Here is an 8,004-nt window from a genome sequence, read left to right as displayed (position 1 = left end):
CATGAACTTGAACAAACAACTTAATTTCTTTGAACCTCGGTATGTTCGTCTGTAAAATGGGGATATTAATATAATAGTACCTACCTCTTCAGTACTTTTTTGAGGATTCAGTGAGATAATGTACATGTATATAAAGTATTTAACATAATGCTTTGCATGGGGAGAAGATAATATGTGTTAGTAATATTATCATTGTTCATTAGTCAGGACTGGCAATATAATTTGCAGGACCCAGTGCAAAATGAAAATGCAGGGCCTCTTCTTAAAAAATTATTAAGAATTTTAATACCGTGACAGCAGAGCATTAAAAAAAGTGTGGGGCCCTGTGTGACTGCACACTTAACACACTCATGATATAACTAGCGGTAGGGCTATCTTCATGATTGTGTTATATATGTATATGTATGTATTTATATAGCTTACCTACCCAAAAAGATTGAATTTTTCTTGGGGGAAAATTCCAGAAAATCTGTTGAATTTAGTCTATAAGGATAAAATATAGACATATTCAATATACTGATAAGTAAGTAATTGGTGCTTATATTTTTCTCAACATTGTACTATGAAAAAATTTTAAATAGCAAAATTATAAGAATTTTACAGTGAACACAATGTATATATACTACCTAGATTATACAGTTAATATTTTATTATATTTGCTTTAATATATATCTATCCACCTAACCATTCCTCAAACCATCCATTGATCTATTTTGTTTTTGGTGCATTTTAGAGTGAATTCCAGATGTCAATATCACTAACCAAATTTCAGTTTGTTTAGTTTTTTGTCTTTAGATGTAAAATTGACTTACAGAGTAATGTACAAATTCTAAGAGTACATTTACCAAGTTTTGACGAATGTATATATCCCTGTAACCCAAACTTCTAGACTATTACCATCATACTAAAATGTTCCTTCATACTTCTTCCCAATCAGTCTGTATCCCAGCCTCCTCCAGAGACAACTACTATTCTGACATATTTTTTGTGTGTGCTTAAATTAGTCAAAAGGGGCCTTTATAAGTACTTAGCCTCAATGTTTTCTTACGTGGGTGCATAGGCTGTATTACAGACTGTAAAATGGGAAAGGTTAGTCTAGGATACTCTGGTGCAATTAACAAATACTTGTTGAATCAAAAAGTGAAACTAGGGAAATTACTTGATCACTTTTTTTTTTAATAGCTTCATTTTTGTTGTTGTTTTTTGTAAAAGTGATACAACGTGCATTCCAGAAAAAATGTAAATTATATGAAAAAATACAAAGAGGAAATTAAAAATCACCCATCATAGAGAGATAAACATTTAAAATATTTTGATGAAATTTCTCCCAGCTATCTATTTATATATACATATAGTGACCTATGTATGAAATTTGATAAAAATGGCAAACACATGTACAATCTGTTTCTATCACTTAACAGTGTATTATTGATAATTTCCTCATCAACAAATATAGGGTGGAATCATCATTTTTAATGGGTACATTAGATGGACATACTATTCTTTAATTAACCGTTACCCTCCCATAAACATTGAAGATTGTTTCCAGATTTTCAACATTACCGGCAATACTGCAACGAACATCCTTGGACATACATATTTCTCTGAACTGTATAATTACTTCCTTAGGATAAATTGTTAGAGTTGAGATCACTGGGTTACAACCTGAGTACATTTTACGTGCTAGCTTATGATACCAAAATGCCCTCCGAAAAGGAGACACCAATTTACATCCACTGACTGGCTAATTTTTAAATTCTTAAGAATACAATATAAGTGTTTGTTTTATCCTTTTTTCTTGTTGGATAGAAAAGAGGGAAACACATGAAGAGCTAATATGCCTAGATTTAAACCAGCAAGTGTGAATATATATAGAAGTGCCCCTAAAAGCACTGCAAATCAATCCAGTTGAACTCAGTTCAATAAACAGTTATTAAGCACCTACTATATGCAAAGGTAAGGCTAGCTGCTGGTAGCAGAAAGATGAGAAGCTATGAACTCAATATTCAGAATACTCACACCTTAACAGGACGATTTCCTTGGCTATAGCGATTTATCGTCACTTAAGCCTGTATGATGAGAAAGTACCCTAAGGCTTTACAGTGCCCCGATGGGGCACTGACTCCTTACACTAAATTTGGTAAAACTCAAAAGATATAAATAAAAGTCTCCCTCCCATCCTTTTCCCCCAGATCCATATCTATTATTCCCCTCATCCAGAGGTTACCACTGTTAACCGATTTTCCCAGAAAATGCTCTGCATATATGTATATACAAACATGTGCTGAGCAGGCAAAAACATTAATTGTCCACTCATTGTTTACTCATTCAAGCAATTTTTTAATACAATAGCATTATGCTTACACATGATTTTGCACATTGCTCTTAAAACTATATCTTGGAGATTGTTCCATATCCATTTATAAGGAGTTGCTTCATTATTTTGACTTGGAGATCGTTCCATAGGCACTCTTAGGGAGCTGCTTCATTCTATTATATCTACACAAGTTTCCACTGCATGGATGTATTTAACTAGTATTGACCCCTAAGTTGGTCCCAATATTTTGCTAATACGATCATCCTGTAATGAATACCCTTCTAGATGCTGAAATCATTTTGGAATAAGAAACAACTGTGTAAGGGTAGTAATGGTTGGCTTCAAATCAAGTTAGTAAGTACTTGTTAGGAACATTTATTGGGTTATAGATAAATGTTAAAAGTACAAAGCATTCAATCTATATGCTGTGTCTGAAATGGGTTCCCCCAAACAACTGTTGAAACAAAAGACAACCATAAAAGCCAACAGGAAATCTCCACCCACTTAGTCAGACTCCTCAGGAGGAATAAATAGATAGGCCTTATCCAGTGTCTTCCAGGTCCACAGTGGAGCTTTGTCACATTAATAGTGAAAACTTATTGTAGAGTCCATGCCTTGGCACTAAGCACTTCCCCTAGAGAGTTTGGATCTAGCAAGACAGACATACAAATATTCATTTGTCACACAAATAATTCATCAAAGGGCCATTGGACATGCAAGCGGAGCAACAGATTTCCTTTTGCCCTTCCGACTGATTTTTATTTTTAACTTCATTTTGAAATACTTACACTTAGAAATCTAAGTTTCAAGAGTAGCACAGAGAACACCCACACAATCTTTATTCACATTCACTGTTTGGCCACATTCTCTCCTCTCTCTCTCTCTCTCTCTCATATTTGTAAGTATACATATATACATGTACTTGTATATAATATTTATATTTAATATATAACATATGAGGGTTTTTTCCTGAATTGAGAATAGGTTGCATACATAATGCCTCTTTATCCCTTAATTTTTCAGTGTATATTTCCTAAAAACAAGGATATCCCATTGATTTTTTGGGGGAAAGACTGACCTGGCTACTTCCAACTGTTCTTTTAGAGAATCATGGATTTTAAGAACTAAAAGGAACTTAAAAGTGTCTAGTTCAACATCTTTATTTTACACACAGGGAAACCCAGAATTAGCAAATGAGTCAACGAAGGTCACATTGCCAGTATCTGGGAGATACTCTCTTTTGGCTCTTTCCACTCTACAAGTCGTTAGGGATCATCTGGTCCAAACTGTTCAATAAATTTTATAAATGAGGAAACTATGGCTCAGACAAGGTTTATGATTTGTCTAAAGTTACACAGGAAGTTACTTGCCTGGATTTCATAAGCAGCTATACATACCTCTTTGCTAAGGACTCAAGGGGAAGACTTATTTTCCTGAATGCATACTCAAGTGAATAAGCTAAGTGGATATCTAATGTTTTTGCCTGCCCAGCAATCCTTCCCACTCCTTCTGGCAAGAGCTTTAGGAAACCATCCCTCTTACATTGGATACAGAGTTAGTGGAACTGTCTGTCCTTCAAAGTGCCCCACACTTCTGACCATGAAATGGGCATGTAACCCACCCTAGGTCAGTGGTCTCTGTGGTATTTGAATTTTGAGGGACTCAAGGAGTAAAAAGGGGGAGCTGATTCCTCCTAAAGGTGGTGCCCTAAAGAGGCTGTTTATTGGCTTATGTTGCTCATTATCTCTGCTTCCCATCCCTCCTGAGATTTACTTCTTCAGCATTTATTTTCAGTCTCTCAGCTACCCCCATGTCTTTCCAATACTTTTTATAGGCTTAGGCTGGCCAGGGTTAGATTCTGTTGCTTGCAAAAACAGGACCCTAACCAATAACATCAAGCTAGAAAAAAAATTTTGCTTTCAGAAACACTTGCCCAAGCAGAATTGTAACCTAAGTTGCATAGAAAAAAAATGGGCCTGGGTACATTCTTTCTCAAAGCTTAGTGTGAAAGTGCTTTTCAGGCTCATCGCTCTGCTGTTCAGTCTAAGTAATGACACTCCACTTTCACACTCCCAGAAATGACTATTCCTGGAAAAACAGAACAACCTTTCTGTTAGCTGTAGCTCTTAGAAACGTCTCCAGGATGGGGGCACCACTTAGTCAGTGGTTATTTTAACTCCATTGCCCCAAACTGCTCCATCTGGACGGTTAGTGTGGTGAAATACAATCTGACTTAAGCACAAAGACCCAGGGTGGGCTCCCTGCCTGATTGACTCTAGGGCCTACTGCCAGCAGGAAGTGAGGACACCACTTATTGTCTTTCCTGACAATCTGTTCCTGACCTCCTGAGATGACTTTTGGAAGGAACTCACACATACGCAAGAACACATTGATGTCTCCAGAATGGCATTCAGACAGTGTAGTCTGAAATCTGCATCCAGGAAAAAAAGTCTCTCTAAAAGCATAATCATCTGCAAAGAAGTTCCCAAGCTCATGTTGAAAACAGCTTTTTCCTTCTTAAAAAGTATTTTAATATTATTTAAAATAACTATATATTACATATAGCTATATATTATATATAATTTAATATTTTAAAAAATATGATTGCAGTTTAGCTTCTCATTAGTCACTCAAGAGCCAGATCTTTGCATAGCCAAAGATTGTATCATTTAACAAATTTTTGTGCCTACTATGTGCCAGGCATTGTGCTAGGTACTGGAGAAACAGTAGGAAGCAAAGTCAGACAGGGTCTTTACTCTCACAATGCTTATAGTCCAGAGGGAAAACAAACATTAATGAAGATGTTATCCTCCTACCCCATTACAAATTGTTACTAGTGCTATGAATAAGAATAGTGAACTGCTTTCCTCAAAACAAACGGTTTCCATAATTTCAAGTGAATTTTTAAAAAGGACTATGGCAATCCCTCCCCCTACTTCATTAGTCTGTAAATAGTGTGTAAATGTACCTGCACAGCCATGGTCAAAAACACCATGGAAGATCTAGTGCTCCTTTCAGAATGAAACCTGGGGGTTCTGCCTTTATTTTTTCATTGCATTAATTATTAATGTTTTCAAAGCTACACAGAAGAGGAAAATTACTCAGACAAAATGTCCAAAAGGATAAAAGACAACCATTTCAAAGGCAAATACAAATGGGGAAATGTATTCATTTTCTATTGGTGCTGTAACAAATTACCATAAATTTAGTGGTGTAAAACAACACAAATTTATTGTCTTAAAATTTTATAGGTCAGAAGTCCGACTGGGTCTCACTAGGATAAAATCAAGGTGTTGGCGGGCCGGCCGAGTGGCGCATTGGTTAAGACCTGGCTTGGGACCCGGTTCTGATCCCACATATGCGGGCCAGTGACACTGCCCTCTATAGCTAAGATGCTGAACAACAGCTCACCTTGGAGCTGGGCTGCCATGAGTCGCCGGCGACGGCAGCGTGGTCTGCAACCCCTGCTGCAGTGGGTTGCCATAGGCTATTGTGTGTAGCCAGCAGCCAGCGTGAGCAGCCAGCAGCCAGCGTGAGCAGCCAGCAGCCGCAGTGAGCGGACATCCAGAAGCCGGTGACTAATCTGCCTCGCCCAGGAAGAGCACAATGATGGTGCCAACTTGGGCCGTGAAGAAACACCCTCCACAACTAGACTGAGGAACAAGACGACAGCAACTTTTCTGTTCCCCTTCCCCCAATTCCCCAATAAAAATCTTCAAATAAATAAATAAATAAATAAAATCAAAGTGTTGGCAGAACTGAACTCCTTTCTGGAGGCTCTAGGACAGTATCAGTTTTCTTGCCCTTTTCCAGCTTCTAAAAGCTTCCTTCATTCCTTGGTTCTTGGTCCCCTTTCTTCATCTTCAAAATTGGTAACAGGTTGAGTTCTCATGTCACATGACTCTAACCTGCTCTTTGCCTACTGCTTCCACTTTTAAGGGCTCATGTGATTAAAAGTGGTTCCACCCAGATAATCCAGGATAATTTCCCCAGCTCAGGTTCTGCACCCTTAATCATACCTGCAAAGTCTCCTTTGCTATGTAGCATAACATGTTCATAGGTTCTGGGGATTAGGACATGGCCACTATTCTACTTGCCAAAGAAGGCATGGAAAATGTTCTTGTTAAGGGTGAAAAAAAGTAGAGATACTTCATTCTGTATAGACAAAGTAATAGGTACAAAAGGATGCCATTTTTCTCTATAGCACCAAACTGCTTACAGTGGTTATCTCTGGGAAGTGGAACTATGAATAATTTTTCTTTATGTTTTTCTGTTTTCCAAGTTTTTATTCCATTAAAAATAAAACACTTTTTTAAAAAGCCCCATATATTGTGGTTATTTAGGATAATGTCTGTATTGTTAGGAAATGCATGCTGATCTATTTTGAAGTATAGTGTCGTCATATCTGAAACTTAATGTCAAAGAGTTCAGAAAACACATACATAGAAAGATAAGGTAATATGGTCAAATGCTAACCACTTTGAATCAAGGAGGGGGATATATGTGTGTTTATTGTAATTTTTTTTCAATTTTCTTGTACATTCAAAAATTTTTATAATAAAGTTATAATAAAATGCAATTTTTTAAAAAAGATTTTATTGGGGAATCAGGGCAGGGGAACAGACAAATTGCTGTCCTTTTTGTTCTTCAGTCTAGTTGTGGGGGACGTTGCTTCAGTGGCCCATGTTGGTATTATCATTGCGCTCTTCCCAGGTGAGGCAGTCCCTTGCCAGCCACTGGATGGCTGCTTAAGGCGGCTCACAGCAGCTCACGAAAGCACACGCCAGCTACTGGCCAGCCCCACTGCAGCCTATGCGGTTGCCGGCGACTCGTGGAAGCCAGCTCCAGGTCGAGCTGTTGTTCACCATCTTAGCTGTAGAGTGTGCAGTGTCACTGACTCACATGTGGGATCTGAACCAGGGCCCTGCTGCTCAGAGCTGGCGTTCCAAGCCAACTCTTAACCAACAAGCCACTAGGCCGTCCCTAAAATGCAAATTTTAATGAACAGAGATTCTGTGTTTTATATATACTCATTGTCATTTTCAAGAATAACTTTAGCATCTAAACTAGAGGTGATGATAAATTACAAAATCAAGGCAGATTTTCATCTGCAACCATCTTTGTCACTGATATCAACTTATATAATTAGATTCCAGGAAATGAGGAGACAGACCTGTCTAGTTTCACTTAAAAAAGTCTCATTTCTGTAGGGATGCTTTTTCACCAACAGCCACTAATTTCTCTGATAGCATTTCATGTGTCAATACTCTAGACTTGTACAGAGGAGACTGGGTTCTCGAAGTAGTATGCCCAGGGCAGGACCAACTCCATAATTTGAGGAGTCCAGAGCAAAGTGAAAATGAGGGACATTTTGATAAACAATTATTAAGAATTTCGGGCCGGCCGAGTGGGGCGTTGGTTAAGAGCTGGCTTGGGACGCCAGCTCTGAGCAGCAGGGTCCCGCTTCGGATCCCACATGGGGGTCAGCGACACTGCTGTCTACAGCTAAGATGGTGAACAACAACTCGACCTGGAGCTGGGCTGCCATGAGTCGCCGGCGACGGCGTAGGCTACAGCCCTTGCTGCAGTGGGCTGCCATAAGCAACTGTGTGTGGCTGGCAGCCAGCGTGAGTGGCCGGCAGCCTGAGTGAGCAGCCAAGAGCCACTGTGAGCAGCTGTCCAGAGGC

This window comes from Hipposideros armiger, unplaced genomic scaffold, assembly GCF_001890085.2.
Source record: "Hipposideros armiger isolate ML-2016 unplaced genomic scaffold, ASM189008v1 scaffold_187, whole genome shotgun sequence".
Lineage (NCBI taxonomy): Eukaryota > Metazoa > Chordata > Mammalia > Chiroptera > Hipposideridae > Hipposideros > Hipposideros armiger.
This window is presented reverse-complemented; position numbering follows the sequence as displayed.